Below are 17,432 nucleotides of genomic sequence, written 5' to 3'. Positions count from 1 at the left end.
ATGAATTATTAAAGTAATGTTAGCTGTTATGATTATTATAAGAAAATATAATACTTTGAGTTTGTTACCTTAAGGCCCAGTTTGGTCAGATACTCAGAGAAGACTAAATCATCAGGGCTAAGAAAATAAAATCAGGCCTAGATAATATAACCACTGTTTGCAGTTTAGTTTTAATTAACCTCTAGCTTTCCGTTCAATTGCCTCACCTTAATTGGGTAAGTTTAGCGCATCCAGACGCAGGTGTAACATACTATTGAATTTATTTTTAATCTGTAAGCTTTCTAGACCAGTTTACTGTTTTTACATTTTAAAAGTATAATGCTAGCTATAGAAATTTAGAAATTGGCCGGGCCCGGTGGCTCACGCCTGGTAATCCCGGTATTTTGGAAGGCTGAAGCAGGCGGATTGCCTGAACTCAGGAGTTTGTGACCAGCCTGGTCAACACTGTGAAACCCCGTCTCTACTAAAAATACAAAAAATTAGCCGGGGGTGGCAGCGTGCACCTATAGTCCCAGCTACTCGGGAGGCTGAGGCAAGAGAACTGCCTGAACCTGGGAGGCGGAGGTTGCAGTGAGCCGAGATGGCTCCACTGCACGCCAGCCTGGGGGAAAGAGCGAGACCCTATCTCAAAAAAAAAAAAAAAGAAAAAAAGAAAAGAAAATTTGAAATTGCAGAAATTTATGTATAAAGCGAAAAAAGTCACTCATAATCTCCTGTTTTAATAATGGTGAAAATGAAATGAATCAGAATTCTTGTTTTATGGTACATAATAATCACTGGTCCATGTATGGCCACTCTTCATTCTGTTTATTCATCATGAAATGACATAATGATTAATAAAGACCCTCTGCCCTGCCCAAAAGTAAAATGTTTATGTCTCCTGTACTTGTTTTCCCTGGTGCCTCCTGACCCTGTGCCTTCCTGCCAGAGGTGACTGTTATCCCAAATTTTGTGTTTCTCATTCCTTGTTTTTTAGTTTCGTCATGCACACATATACACCTGCAAACACACATGTACGTGTATATGTGCCTAAATAATATATTTAGCTTAGCTTTTTTCCAAGCTATCAATAGGCAGTTCTGATATGTTACTGAGATACTGAAATTCAACCACATTGTTTTATATGGCTGAAGATCAAATGCCAAATGCAATTTTGCATTCTGCCATCTACATGTCCCTGCACTTGTCATATTTAAGAATTTTCTCATTTTATTGTAACTTTTGCAGACAGTAACATCTCATTCAGTGGTTATATCATAATTTGCTTAACCATTTTGCCATTACTGGCCGTTTAGATTATTTCTTATCTTGTCTAGTATAATTACCATATGGACAAACATTATTTAACATAAATATATTTTCTGAATTTTGTCTTATTTCCTGAAAGTGACTTCCATAATCGGAACCATTGGGTCAGATACCCAAACATTGTAGGACTCTTGTGTATTCTGCCAAATTGGTTTCCAAAGGCCTGAGACTAATTAAAACTCTACCTGCAATGATTCAGCATGCCATAGAAATGTCAATTTAAAATCTAGAGATTCAGAGGAAATCATGTGTTCAGAACTTGGCAAGAATAAATCAGCCTGGGGAAACTAAATGCAAAGAGGAAGTACATTTGTAATTATCAGTGAACTCTTTTAACCAACTCCTTTTGGAAATAGTTATAACAAGAACAGTTTTAGAGTCCAGTTCTGAAAAAAAGAAAATCTGGATCATTGCTCTTTTTCTGATACCGTATCAAATATTTATTTGGAGTCATCCAGATAAATTACCAATATTTTCTTTCTAGACATTTCATCTGTTTAAATGTAGCTGTAATTGAAACAACGTACTGCTATGATGAAAATTTTTTTGCTTTAGGAACTTTTGTGTTTTATGCTTTGTATTTTACCATAAATTAGCCTTTTATTTCCCTTTATGTGTTTCAGGATTTTGTGTTCCTGAAGGCATTCCTTGGTTTACTTTGTACCACATAGTCTAGTTCTAATAGGACTCAGATGAGGGGAATTTGTTTAAAGCAAATCTTTATTTACTCAGTATAGAAATTCCTACTGTTCAGTAGATTATTTAAAACCATCTCAATTTCCCTTACAGTGCCAACCAGAATAATGATACCAGCATTTTCAGGCATAATTATCTCTCCTAGAGGGAATCAGTAAATTTAACATGAAGTTTATTACTATCCCTATCTTCATGAAATGATTGATGAAAACATTTGCTTCTATTATACCTAAAACCAATAGCAGTAAAATGGATGAATAGTGATTGGGAAAGCCCACTAGCCAAAACAGAGTCTAGGCTTCTAAGTCTGGAATGGTTATAGCACAATATTCCATACATACTTTTGAAAGAAGAGGTTAGTGTAGAGAATAGTCAACATAGTTATACAAACATATAAAAACCATTAAAAATGTTGGTCTCCAACTAGGGAAAGCCAAAGGATTTTGATTCTAAATCAACTACTTGAAATCTCACATTTTCCCTCTAGTTGATGAGTTTTATGCCACAATTTATAAAGTTTATATTTTTCTGTTGGTTTCTTTTCCACATACACATTACTTTTCATTTTGTTTTTGTCAGCCCTTCATTTAGGTTTGAATGCTGCTTATGTTGTTTAATTTTACACCTAAAAGAATTTTTTGGATACAATCCCCCTGCAGTTTATATCATGTATCAGACATGTATTTCCTAAATTGTTATTACTTTCTTAAAAATATAATTAGAGAGCCACCCCTTTGGGAAAGGTTAAGCAATGGCAAGGGGTGGCTCTCTAATTGCTCCTTTCCTGGTACCATATCAAATATGTATTTGGAGTCGTCCAGATAAATTACCAATATTTTCTTTCTAGACATTTCATCCATTTAAATATAGCCATAAATAAAACAACATACTGCTATGATGAAAATTGTTTTGCTTTAGGAATTTGTGGATTAGCAATGGTTTTCCTCTCTGTGCCTAAATTTCTTTACCTGTAAAATGGGAATTAAAAACAGTACCACTTCCTATAGCTAAGGTTAAATGAATTATGTAAAGTATGAAAGGCACAAAGAAAATGTTATGTGAAAGTTAGTACTTTTATTTTTATATATCTATGCCTCATGAAATCTCCAATAGATTGTAAATATCAGCCCACATGGTTGAGAATCAAACAATAATACAATAATATCACTGGAGGCACAAATATTGACCCTGAATTCGGTAAACATTTATTTAGGGCTTACCCTATGCAATTAAAAATATAAACTAAATGAATGTGTTTCATTAGAGTCAGAAGATCCTGAGCAAAAAGAGTGAGAATTATAGACACTTGCACACCTTGCCTAAAAGACAGCCCTCATCTACCTTGGAAGATTGTTCTGTCTGGTAAGGTTGAGTGCTCACAAGGAACCTTGAGGAGGATGTATAACAGACATTGCTATTCGCTAACTGCCATCCTTCTCCCCTCTTCTTACTAACACAACCCAGGAACTAGGCCACCACATCCTTCAAAAGAGGCCAGCCCTTCAGTTGTCCCAGGAGGTGGATCTTGATTCTATGCCTCTCTCAGCGACTGGTTTAGAAATGGCTGAATGACTCCATTCTTGCTAATGCTATGAGAAGCAAAGCCTACTGGGAGACTTCTGGTACTTTAAAAATGACACATGAAACAGGAGGTTTTCTCTTCCAACTTTTAGACATTAATGTGTAAAGATACAGTGCTCAGAACTGCAGTAACCACTTTTGACCATGAGTGTAACTGCGAAAACGACATTTGACCGTGAGTGGGCCAACCCAAAAAGATAAATCTTTGTGCTGAAAAAAACAGAGCAAGGATTTGGGAGAAAAAAACCCTGGATCTTTGATGATGTCATTGAGCTGTTGAATGAACCAACTTGTAACATCCTGACTCTGTTACTCTGTTTTTAATATGTGAGACAATAGATCCCTTAACTGTAGAAACTATTTTGAGTTCAGGCTTCTGTTACTTGCAGCAGAAACATACAAACTAACAAACGGAATTAGGGAGCATGTCTTAGCTGATTAGTCAGGTATATTAATTTCCTGTTGCAGGTGTAACAAATTACCACAAACTTAGTGGCCTAAAACAATGCAGATGTATTCTTTGACAGTTCAGGGGTCAGAAGTTTATAGTCGATCTGTAGGCAGGGCTGTGTTCCTTATGGATGCTTAGGGTGGAATCTGTTTCCTTGCCTTTTTCAGATTCTAGAGACTGCCTATATTCCTTAGCTTGTGGCCCCTTCCTCACATCACTCCAGTCTGTGGCTTCCATCATCACATCTCCTAGTATTGACTTTCCTCCTTTTTATAAGGATCTTGGGCTCTTGTGGATAATTCAGGATAATCTCTCGATCCCTAATGTAATAACATCTGCCAAGTCCCTTTTATCATTGAACTAAATTAACATTTTCATAGGTTCCAAGGATTAGGACATTGACATCTTTGGGGAGAGTGGTCATTCATTATTCAGGTTATCACACCAGGTAAACTAAACCAACCCTAGAGACAAACTCTGGATGAGAGCTGCAGTCACAGCCAGCTCACCCATGTAGTTAGCAGGAGTACATGGGGCTTCGGAAAAAGGCTTTTCTTCCTAATAAAAGAAAGCTTGACATGACTGAGCTGCTAAATCAATCCACCCTGCAACCCTAATTTTGGACTTCTTGTATAGAGAGATGATAAATTCCTTATTGTTTAAATTCCATTGGATATGGTGAAAATTGCACCAAAAATCATCCTAACTGGTCCTCAGAGGTAGGAATCTGAATTTACTTTCAATTTCTGGAAGAGTATTATGAGCCACAAACTATCAACTATATAAGTTGAAAAAATAAGCATTAATGGTAAACTATAGGTATTGAGGAAATTGTGTTCATGCAAAGGGAATGAACGTGATGAAGAGGCCTTGGTAAACTGTAATTATGATCTTCTCTATATTACTTTACCACTAGCCGGCCATGCCAGAGTGTCTGCCATCATCTTTCTCTTTGCAAGTGAGTGTCTTTGTTCCTAGTTGGTATCCCTAATTTAGCCCCAGGTGATCAATCCTTCTTGCCTCCTCATCTCTATAACAACACTTGACAATTAAATTGTGTCTTTACTATGTGCCAGAAACTGCTTTAATAGCTTTGCCTGGGTTAAATTAATCATCAGGATGAGACTTTGAAATTGTTCCTACTGATATTCCCATTTTACAGGTGAGCAAATTCAACTGCAATTTCCTCAATACCCCCAGTTTACCATGAATGCTTATTTTCTCAGCTCGTGTAGGAGTTGACAGTCTGTAGCTCCTAACAGTCTTCCAGAAGTTGAAATAAATTCAGGTTCCTACCCCTGAGGACCAGTTAGGATGCTTTTTGGTACAATTTTCACTATATCCAATGGGATTTAAACAATAAAGAATTTATTATCTCTCCAAACAAGAAGTCCAAAATTAGGGTGGCAGGGTAGATTGTTTTAGCAGCTCAGTCATACCAAGATTTCTTTTACTAGGAAGAAAATACTTTTTCCAAAGCCCCTAAGCAGTGTTTCTTTTTTTGGCGTGATCCCTATACCATTCACAAGCAAGGGGAATGGATGATCCATGACTCCTCTCTGAGCCTGACCCTAACTACCATGAGCATATTGTTGCCTGATCCCTGAACAAAGCCTGGGGTCTATTAGCAAAAGGAAAAGTGAGGGAACCAAAGGAGCCTTACTCTCCAGGACATCTGCACGCCACCGGAGTGCAGAATGTAAGCTGTCTAGCATGCATATGAACAACATAACTCTAACACTGACCCCAAGGTCTCTCCTGCTGTGTGTAACTAATAGGCCCTGTGACTGCTTACTGCTGTGATGCAGAACAGACTTCACAGGTGCTCCTCCGCAGGGACTGGTGTGGCAGTGTGGAAGGCAGGGCCATACTGTCACTATGACTGAGCAGAGTATTATTGGAAACGGTGTTTGACTCCCTTCTTATTGGTGCAACTCAAAAGGGCGATGTAGTAAACAGTTCCAGACAAATTTGAAGACAAGATTTTTTTCATAAGGAAGGAAAAAATTCCCACAACAAGCCAAATGTGCATCTTTTCAGATAGGAGCCTTGCATATTCACTGGAATTTCTTAAAAAGTAACTTTCCACATATTTCCCCCAAAATAACCTATTTCACTAAGAGTAAAGCACGTGGCACCTAATTTATCTTCCCTGAACAGAGTAGAGCTGAGTCATTGACACAGAACTGAAACCTTCGCACCCAAGCAGGCTTAAGGGACTGAGCCAGAACTGATTCTCAGATAGCTCAATCCTCCCTCCCTCTCCCACAATAAAGGTTCTTATCAAAATCACACTCTGAACATCTGACTCATATCTCATGATTATTGAACATACTCTTCCTGTACCAGTGTTTCTGTGGACATTTGACCATTTCCATGTTCATTTCTTAGGAAAAACAGGATTGTTTAGCCTGGAGGTTTAATCAAATAGATATACATATTGAAACCAAGTGTCCTCTCTTGCCATCTGAACATACAAAGCTAGGAGCAGCCTCCTTACCATTAATCAATGACCAGATAAACAGCTGTCTGCTGAAGAGGACTTCTGCAGCAATGGCTTAGCCCACACCTCTGGCACAAGGAAGGATGGATGGGTGGGCTGCAATTAGTTGGCATCTTCAAAATAATAAGAGACAAGTGGCAGGGAACACCTCTTGGTTTGACTTCAGCTTTCATCACTGTGACTTTTGACTGCCATTTCTACTTTTCCTGTGTAGATCGAAAGCTCTAGTCCTTACCCCTAGTAAGTGCAATAGTGCCCTTTGTACAGGTGGAGACCTCCACCTTCTAGTTTGAGCCAGAATGTGTTCTGTGCGTAAATACAACATTACATGGAGTCCAAGACATTTCTTTCTTTCTTAATTTACACATAATAATTGTACATATTCATGGGGTATGTAATGATGTTTTGATACATATAATGTATGATGATTAGATCAGGGTAATTAGCATATCCATCATCTCAAACATTTTCATTTCTTTATGTTGGGAACATTCAATATCTTTCCTTCTAGCTATTTGAAACTACATATTGTTGTTAACTGTAGTAGTCCTACAGTGGTATAGAACACTAGAAACGTATTCCTCCTCCCTTGCTCTAATTCTGTAACCCTTAACAAATTTCTCCCTAAAGGTTTCTGTTAACTCCTAATAAATGATCGCGTGGGTTGGCAGAGTCTAGAATGAGATTAAATGGAGAATTCTTGGCCTGAGGACTATGAATTCCTTTTTTTTTTTTTTTTTGGCCCATTTGGTTCCACGTGTGCCTCCAGATCTCTGGTGCTGTGGAGCAGTGACTTTGCTGTGTGCTGCACACCTCACTCTCTTGCTGCTTTCCCTGGTCTCTATCAGGACTTTACCAAAACACTCAGGTGCTGTGGCATCTGAGAATGTCCCTCTATGCACTATCCATCCATATAGTGAGATAAGGGAGGTGCTGGAAACAATTGTTTTCTCCTTCTATGATTCCTGCAAGTATTGTTTGGCAATTGTGCTCCCCGCCTTGAAAATCACATGGTGCCCCACTGGCAGCTGTATGAACATTTCTTTAAATGAAAGTGAGAGGTTATCGGATTTGCCTAGTTTAGTGTGAGTCACTTATATGCCTGGGAAATGAAGTCCTATCCTGTGTTACTGATACTGGAAGCTGCACAAAAGCAATGAGTCTCTGGAGTTTAGAACTCACCTCATGAATCTCACACCAACCAATGCTCTCCTGGCTTTTCATTGGGATGGAATGAGAATCAAATCCCCAAGGTGGAGGTTATCGTGAAAACCCCAGATTTTAATAGAGAGGTAATTTGAGTACATAACATATTGAACTTTAATATTATGCACTTGAAGGAAAAATATTTCCTTTGTAGTGGGCAGCCTCTATTATGTTTTGGAGGAATTTTCCAGTAAATCATCTTAACAGCTGCTTTACTGTACAGGCCTTGAAATTTTATCTGTTCATTGGTTACAGACGGTTTTGCTTTTGGAAACTTCACATGCTTCTCTTTACCAGTAATATTTTGTTCCCAAAATATCGGCTCCTGGGGAGGATTTAATAAAGACTGACCCAACAAGACATGTTTTTGAGCAAACCTTTTGGATGTCTTTGGCTAGGAACCATGTCCTGTGTAAGTATATTCTATGTAAGATTATTACTAAAAATCCAAAAAGGCAACCTACAGAGATTTTGTTACAAAAAGAAAATGTTAACCATCTCTGAACATAAAGCCATTTAGCATCTGTGAATGTAGAAACAGTGATTATAGTGGGTGCTAGTAGAGGTACAGAATGTATGTGTGTGTTTTGGAGGAGTGGCAAGGAAGAAAGAATGGGACAAGCATTGGCAAAAATATGGCTGGTGGAGATTCTTTCCTTCAGATTGCGGATTGAAAACACCCTTCACAGACAGGAGCCACTGTATAAACACCTCTGAAGAAGATAGAGAATAGCTTGCTCAATATCATGCTAACTGAAATGAGCCTGCAATCCTCAAAATATCTTCCATTTGAGGGTTACCTGGAAGAACAGAGGCATGATGTGTTGATTTCTGGAAGGGGCTCTTGGCCAACAGGAATTGAAAAACTGAAAAAAATGGAGGCTGAAAACTCACCAACCATGACCTCAGTTCATGGGGCACAGTCATTATTTAAGTCCTTTAAGAAATAAAGATTCCACATGGACAGTGCGTGAAGACAGTGGAGAGGGTGAAGGAAGAGCAGAAAGCTTTGCTCTAAGAGGCCCATCTGACACTGGCCATAGGTCAGTATAAGGCAGAAGAGAGGAGGGCAGGAGGCTTAGCTTGGAGTTGGTAAATGAAAGAGTTTTCAAGGAGATTTTCCAGTCATAATTTAGAGAGAATAAGAGCAAAAGAGGGGGCTATTTATGGAAACATTTGCAATAGGTGAATAGTTTGCAAATTATTGGGGAACTTGCATTTCTTTTTGTCTCATCTATTTAAGTCAGAATAATCCCTTATTAAAAAATTATATGTATTGGCATATTAAAAGATCAATAAGTAAAATAGTTATTTCCCTCTTAGGTTCTGTAGCACTCAAACCAATGGAGATAAAAATATCAGTTTGATTACTGAAAACAATTATATTGCAGGGTATGACTATAAAAGTGGTCAAATAGACATGCTAATACTCCACTTCCTCAATCTTTGCCTTGACTCAGCCCAATCAAGGGAAGTTTGGGGTACTTTTACCCATGATTCTTGTGTCACATTAATTTGGGACACGGAGAGAAGAAAAGAGAAATTCCTAGTGATTACAGGTTTAAAAAGTCTCAAATAAGCTCTAGACAAATGAAACCAATAGATTTTACACAGCAATTATTAGAGGGTAGAACAGCAGGACAAAAGAGTTACCTCTTTGAGTGAAGCTCATCTACTTTTAAAAACCTGTAACTTTCACGTGACAGCACATGTAGAAAATTATAATAATCATACACGATAGTAGAAAAAAAATGGATGAGTCGGCTTGAAGTTAGAGAAGTTAGCTTAGGGGCTCTGGCTTTCAGAAGCCCTTCACGGACTTGGTTTGCTTGTAACCAAAGGTTGTGGTCCACTATGTACATAGATATGGGATATGGGCAAGCTGATTGGCAAGGTCAGCCCTAAAGGATCTGCCACCTATTTTCTTACTGTACTTTTTGTGATGATCACGTAATTTTTCTTTTTTAATTTGTTAACCAGTGAAGTGTCTTTCCAATAATTCCCTGATTTTCTGATAGCAACTGGGTGTCCTACAATGTAGTTCAGTTCTGACACAACCCAGAATGAGTGCAGATTGCACAGGTTAAGGGCTCAGTCCCACAAGACCGCCCTCATTTCAGACCCCAGTGGTAAGACCTGGAGGCTATGCATACTTCTGACTGACCATCTGGGGCTCCCTATGACCTCCACTCAGGTTTAATAATTCACTAGAATGACTCACAGAACTTAGGAAAGCTTTGTAATTATGATTATGGTTTTATTATAAAGAATACAATTCAGAAACAGCCAAATGGAAGACAGGAGTAGGGCCAGGTATTGAGTGTGTGTAGGTGGGGGCGGGGAAGACACAGAGCTTCCGTGCGCTCTGTGTGCACCACCATCCCAGCACATGGATGTGTTCCCCCACCTGGAGGCTTCCAGGGCCTCTTGTTAAAAGTGTTTAATCGAGGTTTCATTACATACACATGATTGACTACATCATTGGCCAGTGGCGATTCAACAATCTCTAGCCTCCCTCTCCTCCCCAAAAGTGGGGCGGCTGAGTGGATGAGTGGGTAAGGCTGAAAGTTCTAACGCTCTGATCCCAAGCTTTGTCTTTCTGATGATAAGCTCCCATCCTGAAGCTATCTAGGGGCCCTGCCTTGAGTCATCTCAGCATGAACTCAGGTATGATGGAAACAAGCTCGTTATGAATAACAAAAGGTACTGTGTGCCTCAGGAGAATCCAAGGGTTTTAGGAGCTCTGTGCTAGTAATCTGGGACAAAGGCAAATAGGTTTTTTATTATGCAGTAATAAAAAGGTAAATTATATTCATATATTTTTAAAAATCTTAAACTGTTCTTCACTCTCTAAATGCTTATATTTTATGTACTATTTGATTTGGTAAACTAATACCTTGTTTCGGGTTTTCACATAGTACAAATGGCCTGTAGTTTTCCATGTTGATACTGTCGTTGTCTAATTTTGTTAGCAAGGTTCAACTGGGCTTATTAAATTAGTTTGTGATATTTTCTCTTTTTCTAGTCTTAAAAAGAGTTTGTTTAAGAATAGAACTGTATGTTCCTTGAATGTTTCATTGAAGTCACATATACAATTTTCTAAGCTGGAGTTTACTTTTGAGAAGTCTCTTAATTACCATGTTAAAAGAAAAACTTTAAACAAATTTAATGGGATTTAATGCAGCAAAGAATAATTCACAAATCAGGCAGCCCCGAACCAGAATAGGTTCAGAGAGACTCCAGTGCTGCTGTTTGGTTGAAAAATATTTATGGACAGTAAAAGGAAAGTTATATACAGTAAATGGAAGAGAGGTACAGAAACACCCAGATTGATTACAGCTTGGCAGTTGAACACAAGAGTAGGTTACAATTTGTTTGCACATCCAGTTAGGTTACAGTTTACTATGTACAGAGAAACCTTTAGGCTGAACTTAAAATACATATGGAGGCAGTTTCAGTTAAACTTTTAACAACCGATTCAATAGCAAAAATGATTATAAGAGCATTCAGATGTTCTATTTATTCTTGAGTCTGTTTTGGTAAGTTATGTTTTCTAAGAATTTGTTCATATTATTAGGTTTTTAAACGTGGACACAAATTTATATTTTCTTATGTCTCAATACTAACTGCAATTATATTTATGCCCCTCTTTTGAATCTTCACACATTTCATTTTTGCCCAAGTACCAAGGCAGAAGCCATAGCTTATAATTCAATGGAATTCTTAATGCGAGCCCTGACAAAAGTATTTTCCCTTTAGATACTTGTGTGTGTGTGTGTGTGTGTGTGTGTGTGAGAGAAAGAGAGAGAGAGAGAGACAGAGTCAGGCTGGAGTGCAGTAGTGCAATCCTGGCTCCCTGTCGCCTCCTGGGTTCAAGCGATTCTCGTGCCTCAGCCTCCCGAGTAGCTGGGACTAAAGGCATGCACCATATGCCCAGCTAACTTTTGTATTTTTTAGTAGAGACAGGTTTTCACATGTTGGTGAGGCTGGTCTCGAACAGCTAACCTCAAGTGATTTGCCCACTTCAACCTTCCAAAGTGCTAGGATTACAGGCGTGAGCCACCGCGCCTGGTCTCCCCTTAAATACTTATGAATGACACTAATTTCTGCCATCTGCCCCCATACTGTCTCCCTAACCCAGGACGTAATACTGGTTTTGATAATCCTTCTTGGCTGGGGGTGGGGAAAGTTCCAGACGCTTCCACCTGGCCTTCTCCACTATGATAGCCCAATGTGAGGTTATGCTGACTGCCAAGTATGCCAATCCCAAATATTCAGTAGGAGAAAATAAATCTGCCTATAGAAATAGAATAAGAAATAACTGTGATGGTGAAATTAGTAGATAGGATTTTAGAACCACTGTGATAAAGATATTCAAATATTTATTGATTTATTTGCATGCTAATAATTTTTAATCGGATGCCAGAATTTGTGGATTGTACCTTTGGGGTGCTGAATATTCTTTTTCTTATATATTATACTTTAAGTTCTAGGGTACATGTGCACAATGTGCAGGTTTGTCACATATGTATACATGTGCCATGTTGGTGTGCTGCACTCATTAGCTCGTTATTTACATTAGGTATATCTCCTAATGCTATCCCTCCTCCCTTCCCCCACCCCACGACAGGCCCCAGTGTGTGATGTTCCCTTTCCTGTGTCCACGTGTTCTCATTGTTCAATCCCTACCTATGAGTGAGAACATGCAGCGTTTGGTTTTCTGTCCTTGTGATAGTTTGCTCAGAATGATGGTTTCCAGCTCCATCCATGCCCCTACAAAGGACACGAACTCATCCTTTTTTATGGCTGCATAGTATTCCATGGTGTATATGTGCCACATTTTCTTAATCCAGTCTATCTTTGATGGACATTTGGGTTGGCTCCAAGCCTTTGCTATTGTGAATAGTGCCGCAATAAACATACGTGTGCATGTGTCTTTACGGTAGCATGATTTATAATCCTTTGGGTATATGCCCAGTAATGGGATGACTGGGTCAAATGGTACTTCTAGTTCTAGATCCTAGAGGAATCACCACACTGTCTTCCACGATGGTTGAACTAGTTTACAGTCTCACCAACAGTTAAAAGCGTTCCTATTTCTCCACATCCTCTCCAGCACCTGTTGCTTCCTGACTTTTTAATGACTGCCATTCTAACTGGTGTGAGATGGTATCTCATTGTGGTTTTGATTTGCATTTCTCTGATGGCCAGTGATGATTACCATTTTTTCATGTGTCTTTTGGCTGCATAAATGTCTTCTTTTGAGAAGTGTCTGTTCATATCCTTTGCCCGCTTTTTGATGGGGTTGATTTTTTCTTGTAAATTTGTTTAAGTTCTTGGTAGATTCTGGATATTAGCCCTTTGTTGGATAGGTAGATTGTAAAAATTTTCTCCCACTCTGTAGGTTGCCTGTTCACTCTGATGGTAGTTTCTTTTGCTGTGCGGAAGCTCTTTAGTTTAATTAGATCCCATTTCTTTGGCTTTTGCTGCCATTGCTTTTGGTGTTTTAGACATGAAGTCCTTGCCCATGCCTATGGCCTGAATGGTATCGCCTAGGTTTTCTTCTAGGGTTTTTATGGTTTCACGTCTAACATTTAAGTCTTTAATCCATCTTGAATTCATTTCTGTATAAGGTGTAAGGAAGGGATCCAGTTTCAGCTTTCTACATATGGCTAGCCAGTTTTCCCAGCACCATTTATTAAATAGGGAATCCTTTCCCTATTTCTTGTTTTTTGTCAGGTTTGTCAAATATCAGATGGTTGTAGAGATGTGGTATTATTTCCAGGGCCTCTATTCTGTTCCATTGGTCTATATCTCTGTTTTGGTACCAGTACCATGCTGTTTTGGTTCCTGTAGCCTTGTAGTATAGTTTGAAGTCAGGTAACTTGATGCCTCCAGCTTTGTTCTTTTAGCTTAGGATTGTATTGGCAATGTGAGCTCTTTTTTGGTTCCATATGAACTTTAATAGTTTTTTCCAATTCTGTGAAGAAAGTCATTAGTAGCTTGATGGGGATGGCATTGAATCTATAAATTACCTTGGGCAGTATGGCCATTTTTACAATATTGTTTCTTCCTATCCATGAGCATGGAATGTTCTTCCATTTGTGTCCTCTTTTATTTTGTTGAGCAGTGATTTGTAGTTCTTCTTGAAGAGGTCCTTCACATCCCTTCTAAGTTGGATTCCTAGGTATTTTATTCTCTTTGAAGCAATAATGAATGGGAGTTCACTTATTATTTGGCTCCCTGTTTGTTATTGGTGTAGAGGAATGCTTGTGATTTTTGCACATTGATTTTGTATCCTGAGATTTAGCTGAAGTTGCTCATCAGGTTAAGGAGTTTTTGGGCTGAGACCCTGGGGTTTTCTAAATACACAATCATGTCATCTGCAAACAGGGACAATTTGACTTCCTCTTTTCCTAATTGAATACCCTTTATTTCTTTCTCTTGCCTGATTGCCCTGGCCAGAACTTCCAACAAGATGTTGAATAGGAGTGGTGAGAGAGGGCATCCCTGTCTTGTGCCAGTTTTCAAAGGGAATGCTTCCAGTTTTTGCCCATTCAGTATGATATTGGCTGTGGTTTGTCATAAATAGGTCTTATTATTTTGAGATACGTCCCATCAATACCCAGTTTATTGAGACTTTTTAGCATGAAGGGTTGTTGAATTTTGTTGTAGGCCTTTTCTGCATCTATTGAGATAATCATGTGGTTTTTGTCTTTGGTTCTGTTTATATGATGGATTACATTTATTGATTTGCATATGTAAAACCAGACTTGCATCCCAGAGATGAAGCCAACTTGATCGTGGTGGATAAGCTTTTTGATGTGCTGCTGGATTCGGTTTGCCAGTATTTTATTGAGGATTTTTGCATCAGTGTTCATCAGGGATATTGGTCTAAAATTCTCTTTTTTTGTTGTGTCTCTGCCAGGCTTTGGTATCAGGATGATGTTGGCCTCATAAAATGAAGTAGGGAGGATTCCCTCTTTTTCTATTGATTGGAATAGTTTCAGAAGGAATGGTACCAGCTACTCCTTGTACCTCTGGTAGAATTCGGCTGTGAATCCTTCTGGTCCTGGACTTTTTTTTGGTTGGTAGGCTATTAATTATTGCCACAATTTCAGAGCCTGTTATTGGTCTATTCAGGGATTCAACTTCTTCCTGGCTTAGTCTTGGGAGACTGTATGTGTCCAGGAATTTATCCATTTCTTCTAGATTTTCTAGTTTATTTGTGTAGAGGTGTTTATAGTATTCTCTGATGGTAGTTTGTATTTCTGTGGGATCGTGGTGATATCCCCTTTATCATTTTTTATTGCATCTATTTGATTCTTCTCTCTTTTCTTCTTTATTAGTCTTGCTAGTGATCTATCAATTTTGTTGATCTTTTCAAAAAACCAGCTCCTGGATTCATTGATTTTTTTGAAGGGTTTTTTGTGTCTCTATCTCCTTCAGTTCTGTTCTGATCTTAGTTATTTCTTGCCTTCTGCTAGCTTTTGAATGTATTTCCTCTTGCTTCTCTAGTTCTTCTAATTGTGATGTTAGGGTGTCAGTTTTAGATCTTTTCTGCTTTCTCTTGTGGGCATTTAATGCTATAAATTTCCTTCCACTCACTGCTTTAAATGTGTCCCAGAGATTCTGGTATGTTGTGTCTTTGTTCTCATTGGTTTCAAAGAATATCTTTATTTCTGCCTTCATTTCGTTATGTACCCGGTAGTGATTCAGGAGCAGGTTGTTCAGTTTCCATGTAGTTGAGCAGTTTTGAGTGAGTTTCTTAATCCTGAGTTCTAGTTTGATTGCACTGTGGTCTGAGAGACAGTTTGTTATAATTTCTGTTCTTTTACATTTGCTGAGGAGTGCTTTACTTCCAATTATGTGGTCAGTTTTGGAATCAGTGTGATGTGGTGCTGAGAAGAATGTATATTCTGTTGATTTGGGGTGGAGAGTTCTGTAGATGTCTATTAGGTCTGCTTGGTGCAGAGCTGAGTTCAATTCCTGGATATCCTTGTTAACTTTCTGTTTTGTTGATCTGTCTAATGTTGACAGTGGGATGTTAAATTCTCCCATTATTATTGTGTGGGAGTCTAAGTGTCTTTGTAGGTCTCTAAGGACTTGCTTTATGAATCTGGGTGCTCCTGTATTGGATGCATATATATTTAGGATAGTTAGCTCTTCTTGTTGAATTGATCCCTTTACCATTATGTAATGGCCTTCTTTATCTCTTTTGATCTTTGTTGGTTTCAAGTCTGTTTTATTAGAGACTAGGATTGCAACCCCTGCTTTTTTGTTTTGTTTTGTTTTCCATTTGCTTGGTAGATCTTCCTCCATCCCTTTATTTTGAGCCTATGTGTGTCTCTGCACATGAGATAGGTTTCCTGAATACAGCACACTCATGGGTCTTGACTATTTATCCAATTTGCCAGTCTGTGTCTTTTAATTGCAGCATTTAGCCCATTTATATTAAGGTTATATTTATATCAAATTGTTTTGTGTGAATTTGATCCTGTCATCATGATGTTAGCTGGTTATTTTGCTCGTTAGTTGATGCAGTTTCTTCCTAGCATCAATGGTCTTTACAATTTGGCATGTTTTTGCAGTGGCTCGTACCAGTTGTTCTTTTCCATGTTTAGTGCTTCCTTCAGGAGCTCTTATAAGGCAGGCCTGGTGGTGACAAAGTCTCTCAGCATTTGTTTTTCTGTAAAGGATTTTATTTCTCCTTCACTTACGAAGCTTAGTTTGGCTGGATATGAAATTCTGGGTTTAAAATTCTTTTTTTTTTTTTTTTTTTTGAGACAGAGTCTCACTGTCTCCCAGGCTGGAGTGCAGTGGCGCGATCTTGGCTCACTGCAGGCTCCACCCCCCGGGGTTCACGCCATTCTCCTGCCTCAGCCTCCCGAGTAGCTGGGACTACAGGCGCCCGCCACCACGCCCGGCTAATTTTCTGTATTTTTAGTAGAGACGGGGTTTCACTATGTTAGCCAGGATGGTCTCGATCTCCTGACCTCCTGATCCACCTGCCTTGACCTCCCAAAGTGCTGAGATTACAGGTGTGAGCCACTGCACCCGGCCTAAAATTCTTTCTTTAAGAATGTTGAATATTGACCCCCACTCTCTTCTGGCTTGCAGAGTTTCTGCCGAGAGATCTGCTGTTAGTCTGATGGGCTTCCCTTTGTGGGTAACCCGACCTTTCTCTCTGGCTGCCCTTAACTTTGTTTCCTTCATTTCAACTTTGATGAATCTGATAATTATGTGTCTTGGAGTTGCTCTTTTTGAGGAGTATCTTTGTGGTGGTCTCTGTATTTCCTGAATTTGAATGTTGGCCTGCCTCACTAGGTTGGGGAAGTTCTCCTGAATAATATCCTGCAGAGTGTTTTCCAACTTGGTTCCATTCTCCCTGTCACTTTCAGGTACACCAATCAGACGTAGATTTGGTCTTTTCACATAGTCCCATAATTCTTGGAGGCTTTATTCATTTCTTTTTACTCTTTTTTCTCTAAACTTCTCTTCTTGCTTCATTTCATTCATTTGATCTTCAATCACTGATACCCTTTCTTCCACTTGATCAAATCGGCTACTGAGGCTTGTGCATGCATCACGTAGTTCTCGTGCCATGGTTTTCCACTCCATCTGGTCATTTAAGGACTTCTCTACACTGTTTATTCTAGTTAGCCATTCATCTAATCTTTTTTTCAA

At 38.9% G+C, this 17,432-nt stretch overlaps 1 protein-coding gene across 1 annotated transcript in view; it reads left to right on the top strand.

Annotated features, from left to right (window-relative positions):
* DNAH7 (dynein axonemal heavy chain 7) overlaps positions 1-17,432 on the top strand; it is a 380,869-nt gene that overhangs the window by 528 nt on the left and 362,909 nt on the right. The gene's annotated exons all lie outside the window — the stretch shown is intronic.

This window comes from Symphalangus syndactylus, chromosome 8, assembly GCF_028878055.3.
Source record: "Symphalangus syndactylus isolate Jambi chromosome 8, NHGRI_mSymSyn1-v2.1_pri, whole genome shotgun sequence".
Taxonomy (NCBI): Eukaryota; Metazoa; Chordata; class Mammalia; order Primates; family Hylobatidae; genus Symphalangus; species Symphalangus syndactylus.
Note: the sequence above shows the minus strand (reverse complement) of the source record. Positions and strands in the feature narration are given on the sequence as shown.